This window comes from Manihot esculenta, chromosome 6, assembly GCF_001659605.2.
Source record: "Manihot esculenta cultivar AM560-2 chromosome 6, M.esculenta_v8, whole genome shotgun sequence".
In the NCBI taxonomy this organism is placed as follows: domain Eukaryota; kingdom Viridiplantae; phylum Streptophyta; class Magnoliopsida; order Malpighiales; family Euphorbiaceae; genus Manihot; species Manihot esculenta.
In genome coordinates, this window is record NC_035166.2 from 3,347,130 (window position 1) to 3,367,297 (window position 20,168).

Sequence of the window (20,168 nt, forward strand, 5' to 3'; positions counted from 1 at the left end):
AACATTGAAACATGGAAAACCGGATGGATTCTTTCCATTGGAGCAGGTAAATCCAGCTTGTACGACACATTCCCAATCTTTTGCAAGATTTCAAAGGGTCCGATGTATCATGGGGCTAGTTTACCTTTCTTCCCAAAGCGAACCACTCCTTTCATAGGAGACACCTTGAGCAATACCAGATCCCCCTCCTGAAACTCTACTTGTCTTCTGTGGATGTCTGCATAACTCTTCTGTCTGCTTGTAGCAGTTTTGATCCTTTCTCTGATTATGGGTACCACCCTGCTGGTGATCTCTACTAGCTCAGGCCCTGCCAAAGCCTTTTCTCCAACCTCTTCCTAGCAAACCGGTGACCTGCACTTCCTTCCATATAAAGCTTCATATGGAGCCATCCCGATGCTAGCATGATGGTTGTTATTGTAGGCAAACTCCACCAAAGGTAGATGCTGCCTCCAAGAACCGCCAAAGTCCAGCACACACATTCTGAGCATATCCTCTATTGTCTGGATGGTCCTCTCTGACTGTCCGTCCGTCTATGGATGGAAAGCAGTGCTAAAATCCAACCTGGTACCCATGGCATTCTGCAGACTCCGCCAAAACCTGGAGGTGAACTGGGGTCCTCTATCGGACACTATTGAAACAGGAACCCCATGCAGCCTGACGATCTCATCAACATACACCTGCGCCAACTTGTCCACAGAATAGCCACTCCTGACAGGGATGAAGTGAGCAGATTTGGTGAGTCTGTCCACAATCACCCATATGGAGTCCAATCTGTTGGACGTCGCCGGTAACCCCACTACGAAGTCCATAGCTATATTCTCCCATTTCCACTCTGGAATAGGTAGCGGGTTAAGCATTCTAGCCGGCTTCTGATGTTCCAGCTTCACCCTCTGACACACTTCGCAGGCTGACACAAACTGTGCCACTTCTTTCTTCATAGCTGGCCACCAATAAACCTTTTTCAGATCTTGATACATCTTGGTGGCTCCGGGGTGAACGCTGTATCTTGCATTATGAGCCTCTCTCATAATGTCTCCTTTTAGCTCTATGTCGTCTGGTACACACAATCTGCTCCCATAGCGGAGGATCCCCTTGTTGTCAAATCTGAACTCGCTATCCTTGCCTGACTGAACAGTCCTGGCAATCTTTACTAACCCTGGGTCCTCATGCTGTTTCTGAGCCACCTGTTCCAGAAACACGGGCGCCACTCTCATCTGGGCTACCAAAGCACCTGTACTAGACAACTCCAACTGTAGACCTTCCTCAATGAGCTTGTAAAAATCCTTCACCACTGGCCTCCTCTCTGCCGATATGTGGGATAAACTGTCGAGTGATTTCCGGCTTAAGGCATCTGCCACCACATTCGCCTTACTCGGATGGTACTGAATCTTGCAATCATAATCACTCAGCAGCTCTACCCACCTTCTCTGTCTCAAGTTCAGATCTCTTTGACTCAGGATGTACTGCAGGCTCTTGTGATCCGTGAAGATCTCACATTTAACCCCATAGAGGTAGTGCCTCCACATCTTGAGTGCAAAGATTACTGCTACCATCTCCAGGTCATGTGTGGGGTAATTCAACTCATGCTTCTTCAGCTGTCTAGAAGCATAAGCAATCACCCTTTCGTTCTGCATTAGCACACAACCCAATCCCACACGGGACGCATCACAATACACTGAGAAGTCTTCATTACTAGATGGCAGGGCTAACACTGGTGCTGAAGTCAACCTCTTCTTGAGCTCCTCAAAGCTCTCTTCACACTGGTCGGTCCACACAAACCTCTGGTTCTTCCTGGTCAATTTCGTCAGAGGAGTTGCAATCTTTGAGAAGTCCTGGACGAACCTCCTGTAGTAACTTGCCAAACCCAAGAAACTTCTAATCTCTGTCACTGAAGTGGGTCTAGGCCAGTTAGACACAGCTTCTACCTTCTTGGGGTCCACCTCTATTCCATTTCCTGACACTACATGCCCCAAGAATGAAATGCTCCTCAGCCAGAACTCACACTTAGAGAACTTGGCATACAAGCCATGTTCCCTCAAGGTCTGCAGAACTAACCTCAGATGGTGGGCATGCTCCTCTGCATTCCTGGAATACACTAAGATATCATCTATGAAGACAATAACAAAGTGATCCAGGTATTGTCTAAACACTCTGTTCATGAGATCCATGAATGCTGCAGGGGCATTGGTTAACCCGAACGGCATTACAAGGAACTCAAAATGCCCATATCTGGTCCTGAAAGCTGTCTTTGGCACGTCTTCCTCCCTTATCCTTAGCTGATGGTACCCCGATCTGAGATCTATTTTGGAGAAACAACCGGCTCCTGCTAGCTGGTCGAATAGATCGTCCATCCTTGGCAGAGGGTACCTATTCTTGGTAGTGACTTTATTCAACTGCCTGTAGTCGATACAAAGTCTGAGGGATCCATCCTTCTTCTTCACAAACAAGACTGGAGCACCCCAAGGTGAGGTACTCGGTCGGATGAAGCCCTTTTCTACCAGCTCTTGTAACTGCTCTTTCAACTCCTTCAACTCGGCTGGATCCATCCTGTAGGGAGGGATAGAGATCGGTCTAGTTCCAAGCATCAATTCTATCTCGAACTCTATCTCCCTAGCAGGTGGTAAACCTGGCAGCTCGTCCGGGAAGACATCCTGAAATTCTCTGACAACTGGCACTGAGGTTGGCTCCCTGACCTGACTATCTAGCTCTCTCACATGAGCCAAATACCCCTGACATCCCTTCCTAAGCAACCTACGAGCCTGAAGAGTTGATATCAGACCTCTAGGTGTACCCCTCTTGTCTCCTCTGAAGAAGACCTCTGACCCGTTCTGATCTCTGAACCTGACTACCTTGTCTCTGCAGTCCAAGGTAGCACCATGGGTAGATAGCCAATCCATCCCTAGAATGACGTCAAAGTCTGTCAAATCTATAACCACAAGGTCGGCGGAGAGGCATCTTCCCTCAACAAAAACTGGACTGTACTGGCAGACTGACTCTGCCACTGACGGGTCACACTTGGGTCCACTGACCCATAGGGGACACTCTAACCCAGAGACTATCAGACCCAACCTCTCAACGGCTCTCGGAGCTATAAAAGAATGAGATGCACCCGGGTCCATTAATGCATACACATCAGAACACCCAATGATGAGATTACCTGACACCACGGTGTTGGATGTGTTAGCCTCCTGCTGAGTCATGGTGAAGATCCTGGCTGGAGCTGATGGACCTTCACCTCGGGAACCAGAAGAAGAGGCTGCCCCTCTCCCTCTACCTCTGCCACTGCCCTGAGTTGTGGCTGGAGCTGCTGGCTGCGCCACACTACCAGAAGCTGTCTGCTGGGGCTGGCCCATAAAAAGGTGCTCTAAGACACTCCCGAGCCATGTGTCCCTCCTGTCCACATCTGAAACATGCATTAGTCCCAGCCCGACACACTCCCTTGTGTGGCCTCCCACACCTTAGGCATTCTGTACCATCTAAACCTGAGCTCGAGCCACCGCCTAATCCCAGACCGGATTTCAACTTACTCCAAAACTTGTTCTTCTTCGGCTTCTTGGTGGTGTTATTCCACCTCTTGCTACCTGAGCTCTGAGAAGAGAGACCTGGCCCTCCTCTGCCTAGGGTCTTAACCCCTAAAGACTGGGTCACTGACTGCTTCACTGACCCCTCAACTATAGTACTAGCCTCCATCCTTCGCGCCATATCCACCACAGTGTGGAAACTTTCCCTCTCAACTGACTGAATCAAAGAGGAGTACCTAGAATGCAGTTTCATAACATATCTCTTGGCTTTCTTCGAATCTGTATCTAGAGCTTGCCCTGAAAAAGGCAATAGCTCCAAGAATTTATCCGTGTACTCCTCTATACTCATGTATTTTGTCTGCCTCAGCTGCTCAAATTCAATCATCTTCAGTGCTCTGGAACTGTCTGGAAAAGCCCATCCAGCGAACTCATTTGCAAATTCCTCCCATGTCATGCCGTCTAGTCTCGGGTCCACATAACACTTGAACCATTCCCGTGCCTTTTTGCACTTTAAGGTGAACCCTGCCATCTGAATGGCCCTGCTATCATCTGCCCCTAGCTCATCAGTTATCGTCTTCACTACTCTCAGGTACTCAAAGGGATCATCCCCTGACTTGTATTTGGGAGCATCCAGCGTAAGGTAATCTGTCATCTTCACTTTGCTCCCACCGGCTGAGCTAGGTCTAGAAGGTTGAGTAACTGGGGGCTACTGGTTCTTTAGGTGGTGGAGGTGGGGGTGCAGCATTTCCCGAGGTGGGGTTTGCCGGGTTAGGATAGAAGGGTGAGGGTGGATAAGCTGGGTATTGTGTGTAAGGTGGATAGAAAGGTGGATAAGGCATGTAGGTAGGGTAGGGGTTAAAGCTGGAGTAATCCGATGTGCCTCCCATCGAATACCCTGAACCCTGTGGGAAGGGTGGATAATGGGGTGGAAAACCATACCCCGAGGCCTGAGCGCCTCCCTGTGACTCCCCTGTCCCTTCTTCCGCCATGCTGACATCCAGATTCCCATCCCTCCTCTAATCCTCTTCCATAACCTCCCTCACATCTGAAGAACTTCCTCCTCTATCAGTCCCCCTTCTGCTAGCATCAAAAGACCATCTAGGGTCCCTTGACACTCTTTCTCTGTTTGATCTACATGACATTGCCCTAGGCAATGCAGGAGGACGGGCGCTCGTGCCCTCATCCTCTGGTGGTACTCCAGTCAATCTTGCCAATCGACGAGTTCCTCTCATCCTGTTTTCTGAAAAACAGTACACATCACACAAACATTAGCATCATATGGTTCATGTGGGAACACATGAACCCGCATCACATACATATCATTCATATCATAGCATTAATGCTCATGCATATAATCATGGCATTTCACATCATCATACAAGACAGGACTCAACATCCTATCCTAGTGGAAATGATCTTCCTATTGTGCTTGACCTTCTAGAACATCTATGAGCCCGACACTCTAGGTCTGATCCTATGAACCTAGGGCTCTGATACCATTCTGTAACGACCCGAAAATCAGACCGCTACAGGTGCTAAGATCCAGGTCGGCTTAAGGCCGCCAGGACCCGTAGTTAGCCTGACATATAACCTGTAAACCTGTTTAATCCCATACATGATTAAGAATATACATAAAAATTTAAAACTTTTCTTTCATATATTCTCTCATACGCCAAACTCAACCTGTGCATGTACTGAACATGGTCATAAACATAAGCATTGACCTCTCTGTGGGATCTCATAAGTGCCCCAAAGAGGCGATACAATATATGTTGAGTTGGTTTACATAAACATCATAAAACATCTAAGATCATGTACTAAAGGGATAACAACATTCTATGGTCAAGCACATCTCTATCATCCATAAGCCTCATTACATTACATGTCTATACTGTACTTTTACATAAAATCATAATCATTTATCATGTCCACATTAGCTATTACAGAGACAAGACTTCATTACTCTTATTGACCTCCTGGTCTACCCTGTACCTGCAAACCTGGGGGATTAGGGAGAGGGGTGAGCTACTAGAGCCCAGTGAGCAGAATAATAAAACTTTTAAAACATATGATAACATGGAATGCATCACATCACAATCATATCACATCAAGGATGAATTTGTCACCAATAGTCCTCTACATAGTCCAGCTGTGCCAGAACGTAGAATGAATCCTGGTCTTTCTCTTACATGGCATAACATAACATTCCAATGTGCTAGAACGTAGAATGGGTCCTGGTCTTTCTCTTACATAGTGCCAGCGAACGTAGAATGGGTCCCACTGGTCTTACATTCCGTACCGTACATTTCACGTCGTCACATCATAGATCGAGGACTATGGATCATCCAACATTCATCCACAACAACAACAGTAGAGTATGCAATGCAACATATTAGTGAATTCTAATGCAAACAACCTAGTGTATCTCATGGTATAAATGATGCGTGAATCATGCTAAATGTCCATTATTTGCTTTAAAAACGTAATAGGTTATTCCACTCACCTCTGGATAGCTCTGACCAGACACTGGAGCAGCTGACTCACTGCTGGGGTCCTCGGTTCCTCGGGTCCGAACCTACACAGGTGGATTCAAATGAGGGACCAAACATACATGAACATAACTCTAAACTACTCCCCAAAAACCCCCTAAAACAACATGAAATAATCATAGGAAAACATGTAAAGGAAGGCTGGACAGGGCACTTTTGGCGGCAGGTTCAGCGGCCGAAAGTCCCTCCAGAGCCGAAAGTCAGGCAGGTTCGGCGGCACCTTCGGCGGCCGAAACTCCCAGACAGAGGCGAAACTCATGCATGTTCGACGGCACTTTCGACGGCCGAAACTGCCCTCCAGAGACGAAAGTCCTCTTTCGGGGGCAGGCTTCGGCAGCCGAAAGGCTTGCCTCCCAGGCAGGTTCGGCGGCCGAAAGTCCTTCGGCTGCCGAACTTGGTTTCTGCCAAAGGGCAGAAACCAAGTTCCTCATACACATTTGCCTCCAAAAACCATCCAAACATGCCTTTTTCCTAATCTACAACATACATACTCAAGCATACAAGTTCCTAGGGGCTCTAAACTATCTTAAACCCCATCTACAACACATCAAACATCCACATTGTCCAAAAACATAACATAAATCCATAAACCTAACCATAAGCTAAACATGTATTCTACCCCATAGATCTACTTAAAACTTACTTAAAACATGCCATAAGCTCAAGATCGGCTCTTACCTCTTGAAGATCGAGAGGAGAACAACCCTAGCTCGGAAAATGGGAGAGAGAGAGTTCCTTAAACCTCCAAGCTCCAAAACTTGCTCAAATGCTCAAAATCTTCAAAACAAGGGTAAAACTAATGCAAATCGAGAAAGATTTGAAGGAAAGAACTCAAAACCAGCGAGGGATGGCGGAGAGCTCACCTTGGCCAAAAATGGGGAGAAGAGCTCGCCCGTTTTCGGCTAAGGGACCCCTTTATAGGTGGCTGGCCAGGCCACGTTCGGGAGCCGAAAGTGCCTCCGCATGCATGCTATGTTCGGCGGCCGAACCTGGTTTCCCTCACTTAAGCTTTCGGGGGCCTAAGGTACACCCGAAATGCGTGCATGTTCGACGGCCGAACCTGAGTTTTCCTCCAAGGTTGTTTTCATGCAAAAACTCATTTCCTTTTTACTTAAAACCATGAAATACATCTAAACATTTTATGAAAACATATTTCTACCCTACTAGAGGCTTCCGACATTCGGGATTCCACCGGACGGTAGGAATTCCGATATCGGAGTCTAGCCGGGTATTACATCCATGGCCGAAACGGGCGAGTTTTCTCCCCATTTTTGGCCATGGTGAGTCCCTGCTCTCCCATGGTTCGTTTTTGATGTTTTTCCTCCGATCTTTAGAGTTTTAACGAGTTTTATCTTGATTTGAAGATATTTGAGCAAAAGAGCAAGTTTTGGAGCTTGGAGACCAAGGAGTCGAGATCTCCCCCATCTCCAAGTTAGGATCATTTCTCCTCTAGATCTTCAAGAGGTAAGCTTCGATCCTACCATTCTAGTATGTTTTAAACAAGTTTTATGAGTTTTGTGGGGTAGAAATGCATGTTTAGGTTATTGTTGGTTTTATGGGTTTATGTTGTGTTTTTTAGCAATGTGGGTTGTTTGATGTGTTTTGGTTGGGGTTTAAGTTAGTTTGAGACCCCTATGTGCTTATTGGCTTGAGTTTGCATGTTGTAGACTAGGTAAATTCATGTGTGAATGGATTGGGAGGTTTTTATGCATGAAAGAGGCTGAGTTCTGCCCTTGGGAAGAACTCAGGTTCAGCAGCCGAAGGCTCTTTCGGCCGCCGAACCTGCCTGTGGAGGCCAAATTTTGGCTGCCGAACCCTGCCCCCGAAAGTAGACTTTTGGCTCTAGAAGGGAGTTTCGGCCGCCGAAGGTGCCGCCGAACATGCATGAGTTTCGTCTCTGGAGGGAACCTTCGGCCGCCGAAAGTGTCGCCGAAGGTGCATGACTTTCGGCTCTGGAGGGACTTTCGGCCGCCGAACCTGCCGCCGAAAGTGCCCTGTTCAGCCTTCCTTTGCATGATTTATGTGATTGTTTCATGGTTTTTTAGGGGATTTTTGGGGAGTATTTTAGAGTCATGTTCATGGATATTTGGTCCCTCATTTGAGTCCACCTGTGTAGGTTCGGACCCGAGGAACCGAGGACCCCAGCAATGAGATAGCTGCTTCAGAGTCATTAGAGCTTCAGCCAGAGGTGAGTAGAATAAACACTTATGTTTTAAAGCAACTAAATATAGATTTGAGCATGTTCATGCATCACGAATGCCATGTGATATTCTAGGTTGTTTGCATTAGAATTCACGAATATGTTGCATTACATAATTTGATAATGATGTGGATGGATGTTGGATGATCCTTAGTCCTCAATATGATACGATGTAATATGATACGGTATGGCATGGTATGGAAGTCCGGTTGACCCACTCTACGTCCCAGCACTATGTAAGAGAAAGACCGGTTGACCCATTCTACGTCCCGGCACGTTGAAATGTTATGATATGTTATGTTTAAGAGAAAGTCCAGTTGACCCATTCTACGTCCCGGCACCTTGGAATGTAGAGGACTATTGGTGACAATACCATCCTTGATGTGATTGGTTTGTGATGTGTTGCATTTCATAAAAGCATGAAAATTAAATTGAATGTTTATTTATTCTGCTCACTGGGCTTTATAGCTCACCCCTCTCCCTTAAACCCCAGATTTGCAGGTACAGGGTAGACCAGGAGGTCAGCAGGAGTAGAGTCATGTTTATGTATAGCTATGTGGACATGAATATGATGTAATGTAAAAGTATAGTATAGAAATGTAATGTATTGATGCTTATGGAAGTTTAGAGTTGTGCTTGACCATATTATTATGTTAATCCCTTTCTAGTACATGATCTTAAATGTTTAATGATGATTATTGTAAACCAAGCTTAATGTATGTTATATTACCTCATTGGAGTATTTGATGAGGACTCCAGTGCGAGATTTTATATTATGATTTGTGCATGCACAGGTTAAGAATGAATGAAAGAATGAATGATTAAATGAGAAAGTTTTAAATTTTTATGTAATTGTTGATCATGTATGGGATTAAACAGGTATTTAGGATGAATGTTTGGCTTGCTACAGGTCCCAGCGGCCTTAAGCCGATCTAGATCCTAGCGCCGGTAGCGGTCCGATTTTTGGGTCGTTACAACAACTATTGCAATTTAGTTTGATTTAGAAAAGTAGAAATTTATTTTTGGTGGCCTCGACACCTACTAAATCTTAGCGCCATTGCTAAGATATAGTTTTAATTATTTTAGTAATTCTTTTGAATGGCACATTCTAATCCTTTGGGTAGACTCAACTTCAAACAAGGAATTGAGAAAACCGTGAGGAGGTTGAGAAAAGAGATCAAATCGAGATACAAAAATGTTTCATCCTCCAAGACTAACAAAGAGGTATTGGTTGCTGTCGAGGGAACAAATCATGGGCACAAAAGAAACAATATCTGACCCAAACAATTCTTCTAATGAATTTGTCATTGAGAAAAATATGGCTAATAAGCAAGCAATCAATGATGTCAACAATGTTGTTAATTCCCAACCACTTTGTATCAACTATTAAGAACTAAATGCAACAGTTAAGCTAAAGTCATTATTGATTTATCTACTCCTTATCTTTTGAAGACGTGAAACGGAAGATCCTCATAGGTGCTTGAGTTCCATATTGCATGCTCCAATATAAGACATAATTGTATTATTATCATTATAACTTTGATACATATTATAATTTTAATTATAATTGATAAAATTAAAAATTATTTAAAAAAATAAAAAGTAAGAACTTAATTAAAGATATTTTTTAAATTACTACAATTACATTTTAGTAAATTACTATAGTTTTAATTTTAACATGTATTACTATAATTTTACTTTGAACATATAAAAATATCTTAAAATTATAACATTATAACTATAATTGTGCATTCACAGATTTAGTTTGGTGGTAAATACATCTGAGTACATTTGAAAGGTCTCAGGTTTTATTTTTCCAACTCTCAATCCCCCATTTTTTAAAAAAAAAACTATAATTATATTTTTTTTATCTAAATTAACCCACCTAATTCTCTCTTTGCCAACTCTCTCCCTCTTTCAGGGTTGTCTGCAATTCTTAAAGATACTAATTGGTTGGAAATTTTTTAAAAAAATCCAATATTATAGAAAATGAATCGAGTTTATTTTGCTATTTAATTTTAATTTTTTATTAAAAGCTATATCGAAATTGAATTAGAACTATATTAAAAAATAAATTATAAATATATATATTTTTTAAATGATTTTATTGATATTATCACTGTAGTATATAATTTTAATAATATGATCTGCATTTTATATAATTACAATATAATCTTATAAATTATATTACTAAAATTATATGATTGTATTTAAAGATTTTTAATTTTAATTTTTTAAAAATGTTAAATAATATATACTCATTGATGCTGCATAAAAATCGTCTAAGATAAAACATGAGCTGGCACCACAAGATAAATCCACGTAATAAGGATTTGACAAGTAGGTAATGTGGTCCAATTTAAGAAAATGAAGACCCATGCACCTTAACTGTTGATTCATCATTAAAGACTCGTCTCTCCATTAATAGGGCGAGTCTCGGTATAAAGTTATCATTAAATGGGACAGTACAATATGTCCCCATTACGCCTGTAATCGTTGGATTTTTCACACATTAACTAGTAAGATCTCTTACCAAGCAGCCAGTCATATCACCACCGGTTTATCAGAAAATGTCATGTTTATCTACCTTCTTACAGTATAAAAAGAAAAGAATCACAAAGGCAAAGTTACGTTGTTTTTCAATATTACTCTTGAGTTCTAAACATTACACTCGCTTTTCTTTTCAACTTACTGACTTAAGTATCGGAATGACTGTCGTGGGCACCCACCGCCTTACATTCTCTTTCTTGCAGAATTAGCCAATCAAGGCCTAACTCTGTTACGGCCACGTCATTAATCTAACTTCAACAATATTATTTAAATATGTTGTCGGGAGATCCTTTAAATCTTCCATTCATTTGAATTACAATCGGTCATCTACTCTTTTTCTCATAAAAAATATCTCTTTCTCCTTCCACTTTCTAAATGGCCAAAATTGTACATGTCATTACGGGAGGACCCGATAAAGGCAAAGAAAAATATAAGCATACAGCAGAAGATATCCTATCTATCGATCAAAAACCATGGACCAAGTAAGAGGTAAGGTTGATTCGGCTGACAAAATGATTAGATTCTTTTAAAATGACCCGTTGATTTTTAAGATCCTCCTAAAACGATATGAGATAAGGCAGGTATTGGTGGATATAGATAGTTCTGTTTACCTTCTTATCTTAAATTTTTTAACAAATTAGACTTGGATAAAATAACTTTTATCAGAGTTTTCTATCCTTCAGTAGGATTAAGAGATAAGATCATGACAGTATTGGATATTATCAACCTTCCCCTTGTACTGGATGACAAAAAGTATAGGCGAGAATTGTATGCAGAGTTCGCGGTGGTAGATATCCCATTTGAATACAATGCGATACTCGGTCGTCCAGTCCTAAATTGCCACGGTATGGCTATTAACATGGGTGCTATGTGTCTTAAGCTTTCAGCTCCAGGAAGAATAACAATGGTCCAAGGCAATATGAGGTTGTCCAAAGAAGGTTACGGATACTTAACAAAAAGCCTTAGGAAAGCAACTATGCTCATCGACTTATTGGAGAAGCCAGAATCTCATGTAAAGCTGGAGCCAACAAATCCGATTTAGGAGATCCAAATAGGTAAGAATCAAAAGGTACGGTTCAGCACTGCGCTAACCGGTGAAACAAAGGCCCGTCTAGTAAAATTGCTAAAGAGTCGAGTAACCACTTTCGCTTGGTCCTTAAAAGATGTAACAAGTGTGGACCTGGCTCTCATCACCCATAAGCTATCCGTTGACAAAATCGCCAAACCAGTTCAACAAAAGAAAAGAAATTTTGCACTAGAGAGACAGCCGGTAATCAAAGAAGAGGTTGATAAGCTTTAAGTGTTGAATTGATAAAGGAAATCCAGTATCCCATATGGCTGGCCAATGCGGTCTAGGTCCTTAAAAGATGTAACAAGTGTGGACCTGGCTCTTATCACCCATAAGCTATCCGTTGACAAAATTGCCAAACCAGTTCAACAAAAGAAAAGAAATTTTGCACTAGAGAGACAGCCGGTAACCAAAGAAGAGGTTGATAAGCTTTAAGTGTTGAATTGATAAAGGAAATCCAGTATCCCATATGGCTGGCCAATGCGGTCTAGGTAAAGAAAGCTAGCGAAAAGAGGAGAATGTGTGTGTATTTCACCGACCTAAATAAAGTATGTCCGAAGGATCATTATCCGTCACTATCCATCGACAGATTAGTAAACTCAATCTCAGGTCACGCAGTGGTTTCCTTCCTTGATGCCATTTTAGGATACCACTAAATCATGATGGACACCAAGGATGTAGAGAAGACTGCATTCATAACAGACAAGGGAGCTTACTGTTATAAAGTAATACCTTTTGGTATAAAAAAAGCAGGGGCAATGTACCAAACGCTGGTGTCGGGATCTTTAAGGACATGGTGGGATCAACCGTTGAAATGTATGTATACGACATGGTGGTAAAGAGCTGATCATTGGAAGACCATCTAGAAGACATTCGAAAAGTCTTTAACGTCTTGAATAAGGCAGGTATGAAGCTGAACCTTGAAAAATGTACCTTTGGAGTAAAAGCTGGAAAGTCTTTGGGGTATATCATATCAAAAAGAGACATAGAGGTGAACCCCAAGAAAATCAGCGCTATCCAAAATATGGAAGCACCCAAAACCATTAATGAGATTTAAAGGTTCAATGGGTGAGTCACTATCCTGGGCCGTTTCATATCATGCTCGGCCAGAAGATGTCTCCCATTCTTCAAAGCATTAAAAGACAAAGAAAACGGTTTGCTCAGTGCTCGTTCATGAAACTGATGGGGAGCAAAATTCGATATATTATTCTAGCCAAGTTTTAAAGGGGGTGGAGCTTAATTATCCTCCTCTCGAGAAGTTGGCGTTTGCAGTTCTAATGTCAACTATGAAACTATGACCATGCTTTGAGTCGCACACCATTGTGGTCAGGATAGATTATCCTTTGCAAAAAGTTATGTATTGGCCGGAGCTGTTAGGGAGATTATCCAATTGGGCAGTAATATTGTTAGCCTATGATGTCAAGTATATTCTGAGGAAGGCCATAAAAGCCGAGGTGCTAGCCAATTTTATCGCAGAAATGATTCTGACTTTAGAACCTTCAGAGTCCCCTGAGTCAAATATAAAGGAGTAGAAGATCTGGGCAGATGAAGCTTGCAGGGTAGGGCATTTCGGAATTGGGATCCTGTTACAATCTCAAACCAGTATAAAGCTTCGATATGCAGTGAAGCTCACGTTTAAAGACACCAATAATATGGCTGACTACGAGACTGTAATTATAGCTCTGAAAATCATCAAGAAATTAAGTATACAAAAATTCATTATTTTTAGTGACTCACAACTGGTTGTTAATCAGTGTCGGGGGCAATTCAAAGTCTGAAAGCTAAATCTTGTCAAATATGAGGAAAAAGTTTGGTCTCTAATGGAGAAAATCAAGGACAGGTAAGGCAGCTGCGAACTTCGCCAGGTGGCCAGAGGCAACAATGAAAAGGCGAATCTTCTAGCCAATATGGTGGTGGCGAGTAAACAACACTTGACTCAATCATTTAAATTCGAGGAATTGTATACTCCAGTAATTGAAGTGGAAGACCATTCGAGCGTTGGTCCCATTAAAACAAGACCACAAGGCGAATTTCACCAGGCCAGGTCACAAGGCGAGTTTCACCAGGCCACAAGGCGAGTTTCACCAGGCCAGGTCATAAGGCGGGTTCCACCATACCATCTGCGCATTAGTCCCATTAAACAAGGCCACAAGGCGGATTCTGTCAGGTCAGGTCACAAGGCGGGTTCCGCCAAACCATCTGGGCATTAGTCTTATTAAACAAGGCCACAAAGTGAGTTTTACTAGGCCAGGTTATAAGGCGGGTTTCGTTAGATCATCTGGGCATTGGTCCCATTAAACAAGGCCACAATGCGGGTTCCGCCAGGTCACAAGGCGAGTTTTGCCAGATTATCCAGGTGTTGGTCCCATTAAAATAAGGTCACATGGCGAGTTTCGCTAGGCCAAATCATAAGGCAGGTTCTACCAGACCATCCGAGCATTAGTCCCATTAAAACAAGGCTACAAAGCGGGTTCTGCTAGGCTAGGTCATAAGGGGGCCTTTGCTAGATGATTTAGGCGTTGGTCCCATTATAACAAGGCCACAAGACGAGTTTCGCTAGGCCAAGTTTTAAGGTGGGTTTCGTTAGAGCATAATTAAGGCATTCACTACAAAAAAAACAGACTATCAGCGACGGATTTTTCCGTCGCTGAAAGTCAAAAATCCGTTGCTAAAGCTTTCTGCGACGGATTTCCGACGGACTCAAATCCGTCGCTTAAAGTCATGTCGCTAATTTTTTCCGACGGATCAGAATTCCGTCGGAAAGAGTAGCGACGACTTTTTCGACGGATAATTTCGTCGGAAATTTTTGCGACAAACTAGTTCGTCGCTAAATCCGTCGGAAATTCCTAATTCACGTGATGCATAATCCGTCGCTAATCCGTCAGAAATAATTAGCGACGGAAAAGTTCCGTCAGAAATATTAACACATTTTAACAAATATCCTCACAAATCCATCCCTAATTCGATCACAAAAAATAATTTCCTGCTTTTATTTAGATATTCACTGTATAATCAAATAATTTATAATTAATAATCATATTTAATATGAATCAAATATCATTCATAATAATTATAATTAATGTTCATAATACTTAACAATATTCATAAAATTTAAAATAAATCCATAATATTTAACAATGTTCATAAAATTTAAAATAAACTCATAATCCTTAACAATGGTCATAAAATTTAAAATAAATTTATAATACTTAACAATGTTCATAAAATTTAAAACTAATCTATGAATTTGTTGAACCATCTGATATGGAAGTAGAAGCTGCAGTTGTGTTATGCGTTTGCTTGCCCCTGTAAAGCTTGTGGAGTGTGCTCCAGTGTTTCTTCTTACACCTGTACTGCCTCATCTGTTTCATTTATAGAGAGCTACTGGCTATGTCCTCTACCTCTAGATGATACTGCTCTTCGAGGCATCTGAAAAAAATAATAGCAACCAAAAATTCTTTAACAACATGAGATCCGCCACTAACTTTACATACTCTATTTGCTGCTCTTTTTTTTTTTTGGGTAGAGAATAACAGCTACAAGTTACTAGAATAAAACGAGAGGTGAAAACGAACAGAGTTGACTGCCTAAAATAAGCAAAGAAAATAAACAATTAACACTCCTACAAAATCAAATGTAAATGTAAAATAAACTATTAAGTAATTTGCAAATAACAAGCAAGTAAAATGACAGAGTAAAGATTTCTAAGTATATATTTTAAATAAAAACAACATATAATGTGAGACAGATGATGTTTGAGGCATAATTATGCATTTTACTCTTTGAATGCTGATTATTGACGCAAGTGGGATCCAATTTTGATTTTTCAACCACAAGTCCAAATACACAGGTGTCTCTAAGCATAGAAGAAGACAATTACTCTCTGCCAAAATACATATGCATGTGCATGCACAGTGTATAGAACTTCAACTCTAAGTTATCAATTTAAGACTAATTCCACATCTTCTACCATTTGAGACTAATTCCACATTTTATTGCTAAAATTTCATGTTATACTGGTCTCTACGCATATCACAACATTTGATCCCCATTATACTGACCAGCCTCTAAATTCAAAATCTAATTATGAATTTATTTTATATTTTATGAACATTGTTAAGTATTATGAATTTATTTTAAATTTTATGAATATTGTTAAGTATTATGAACATTGTTAAGTATCTGATTCTTCAATGTTTTGAATTCTTCAATTAAAAAATATTGAATATTGTTAAGTATTATGAACATGTTAACTCTAAGTTATCAATGAATCTCCAAGCCTAACTGTAACAATGTTTTGAATTCTTCAATTAAAAAATATAAATTTTCTTATTGAAAATTAATAAATAAGAAATCAATTGAATTTTTATAAAAATTTTTATTTTAAATAAAGGGTATAAGAATATTGTTACAGCCAATTTATTTTAAATAAATGGTATAATTATTAAATAGTTAACACTTAAGTATCTAACTCCTAAATTTTTAAGAATTTAGAAAATAAGGTGAATAATTTCTTTTCCTTCTTAAATTAATAAACTATATAGTGCTTTAACTTGTATTTTTATTAATATTAATTTGTTAGTTTTCAAAAAATTACTCTCAATTTTAAAGTGAAAATTAAACAATTAATTTCAAAAAATTATTACAGCAGCAGCTTGCTGTGCTTGCTGCTGCTGTGACAGCAGTAGGCTGCTGTCATAGCTGTGGCAGCAGTAGGCTGCTATCACAGCTGTGGCAGCAGCTTGCAGCTGCGCAGCAAGCAGCTTGCAACATGCTACAGCTGCACAACAGCTTGCAACATGCTGCTGCTGCAGCTGCACAGCAGCTTGCAGCAAGCTTGCTGCTGCAACCTGATGCTGCACAGCATGTAAAAAGTGCTTGCTGCAGCACTTTCTTTTTGTAACCAATTAATGCATCTCATTTCGTTGTAATTCCACATTACTTTTAACATAAATTTACAAACTATCTTACTTGATTTATAAAAATTAGTAGCTTAGTAATCACCCATAATCCAAAAAAATATTCAAAAATAATCATGTCCTCAATAATTGATGTCAACTCAAAACCCCAAATAAATAAATAAAGAACACAAACACAAACAATTAAGCAATAAACCCATCAAACTCAATGGCTAAGTAATCATCTAATTCTTTTCAAAATTATTAATGTATTAATTAATACAAAATTAAAAAGTAGTAGGACAAGCATACATTAATCATACCATAAGAGAATCAACCAATCATTCCATCAATAACTTACATGGAGTGGCAACGATCAGCAGCGGTGGTGGCGGCTCCAGCAATGGCGACACAGCTGCGGCAGCAAGAAAAGCAGCAGCAACAGCGACGGCGAGGCGACGGCAACGCGCGACGGCCACGGGAACAGCGGTGGCGAAGGCGGCGGTGGCGACAGTGGCAAGGAGAAGGATTCGGCACTGAGGAGAAGAGAGGAGAGGAAAAGGGTGGCTGAAATCAAAAGAGAGATGAAAGAAAAGATTAGGGTTTTTTTCTTTTATATTGTTTGTATTTTCTGACGGGTTAGCGACGGAATAAATTCCGTCGCTAATATTTTAAAAATCCGTAGGTAATCCGTCGCAAATCCGTCTGAAATATAAAAATAAAATATTCGTCGCTGATCCGTCGCTAATTCCGTCGCTAAATCTGTCGCTGATAGTCTGTTTTTTTGTAGTGATTGATCCCACTAATCAAGTCACCCAAATAGCCATGAAGCAAGTATACCAATCTATAAAAAATGAGGGTATCAGATTGATAAGGCGAGTCTTATGACCACGAATCAAGATTTACGACCTAGTGAAAACCCCTTATGGCAAAAGTTCTTCAGGGCAGAAATCCGCTAGGCCACAAACCTAAGTATTAATTTTATTAGCAAAATTTTCTAAATTATTTTATATCTGTTAAAGCAGAGGATAAGCCTTGAAAAGTAAAGATGCTTTAGCCTCCTCTCTTTAGGCAAAAAATGAGAGATACTAGATTCTTAGTTTGATTGAGAGTGGCCAATTGTTTAAATAGCTAATAGCAAAGAAAACAAACAAATGCCCAAGAGTAGTTATACAAAATATATATTTTTTGTGCAAAATATCACAAGGAGATAAGAAGAATTTCAGTAAAGTTTCTATTACATCAGAATGATCTAAAAAACCATTAGCTGAGACCCAGTTGGGAGGGTTGTCTTTAGCCTCTCGACCTCATCCTCCAAAAAGATGTCGTATGTCTAGATAAAGCCGTAGGAAGTATCATTTCTCCAACCACTTTTTTAGTCTAACCCTCGAAATCAGTCTTGCATAATTCAATCCCTTTCTTGGGCTCATGGCGCTTAAAAGCCATTATAATCGGACTGATTGTAGTCTTTAGGACCAAGCGGTATGCTTGCACCTTTATGAATACTTGCTTTCAGCTGCTATTCGAAGACCATGACGATATCCTCTACACTGATCTGGCTATTCTCAGGAAAAGAAAAGAAAATATCCCCATTCATATTTCCCATAGATGATAGTTATAAATAAAAAGAAGAGGAAGGAGAGTTCTTATACAGTGGCATAGCCGGCAAAGTTTTAAATACAGCTTTAAAAATTAAATAATCATTGTGACCAAGAGAAGGCAAAACGATGCTGTAACGACCCGGAAACCGGACCGCTACCGGCACTAGGATCCAGATCGGCTTAAGGTCGTCGGGACCCGTAGCAAGCCAAATATTCATCCTGTATACCTGCTTAATCCCATACATGATCAACAATTACATAAAAATTTAAAACTTTCTCATTTATTCATTCATTCATTCATTCATTCCTTCACCAAGCTTAACCTGTGCATGCACAAATCATAACATAAAACCTCTCACTGGAGTCCCCATCAAATACTCCAATGGGGTATCATAACATACATTAAGCTTGGTTTACATAATCATCATTAAATATTTAAGATCATGTACCGAAAAGGGATTAACAACATACTATGGTCAAGCACAACTATAAACTTCCATAAGCATCAATACATTACATTTCTATACTATACTTTTACATTACATCATATTCATGTCCACATCTATCCATTACATAAAACATGACTCTACTTCTGCTGACCTCCTGGTCTACCCTGTACCTGCAAACCTGGGGGTTAAGGGAGAGGGATGAGCTATAAAGCCCAGTGAGCAGAATAAATAAACATTCAATTTAAATTTCATGCTTTCATGAAATGCAACACATCACAAACAAATCACATCAAGGATGGATTTGTCACCAATAGTCCTCTACATAGTCCAATCGTGCCAGGGGCGTAGAATGGGCCTCACTGGTCTTTCTCTTAACATAACATAACATAGCATAACATTCCATAGTGCCAGGAGCGTAGAATGGGTCTCACTGGCTATCCATACCGTATCATCATCATACCATAACATACGAGGACTAAAGGGTCATTCAACATCCATCCACATCATCATCAAGTTATGCAATGCAACATATTCGTGAATTCTAGTGCACACAACCTAGTATATCTCATGGCATACGTGATGCATGTATCATGCTCAAAATTTATTTATTTGCTTTGAAACGTAAAGAGTTATTCCACTCACCTCTGGCTGAAGCTCTAATGACTCTGAAGCAGCTATCTCACTGCTGGGGTCCTCGGTTCCTCGGGTCCGAACCTACATAGGTGGACTCAAATGAGGGACCAAACATCCATGAACATGACTTTAAAATACTCCCCAAAAACCCCCTAAAACAATCACATAAATCATGCAAAGGAAGGCTGAACAAGGCACTTTCGGCGGCAGGTTCGGCGGCCGAAAGTACCTCCAGAGCCGAAAGTCATGCACCTTCGGCGGCACTTTCGGCGGCCGAAGGTTCCCTCCTGAGACGAAACTCATGCATGTTCGGCGGCACCTTCGGCGGCCGAAACTCCTTTCCAGAGCCGAAAGTCCACTTTCGGGGGCAGGGTTCGGCAGCCAAAGGCTTGCCTCCACAGGCAGGTTCGGCGGCCGAAAGTTCCTTCGGCTGCCGAACCTGAGTTCTTCCAAAGGGCAGAACTCAGTCTCTTTCATGGACAAATGCCTCCCAATCCATTCCATCATGCATTTACCTAGTCTACAACATGCAAACTCAAGCCAACAAGCACATAGGGGTCTCAAACTAACTTAAACCCCAACCAAAACACATCAAACAACCCACATTGCTCATAAACATAACATAAACCTATAAACTCAACAATAACCTAAACATGCATTTCTACCCCATAGATTTTCATAAAACTTGTTTAAAACAT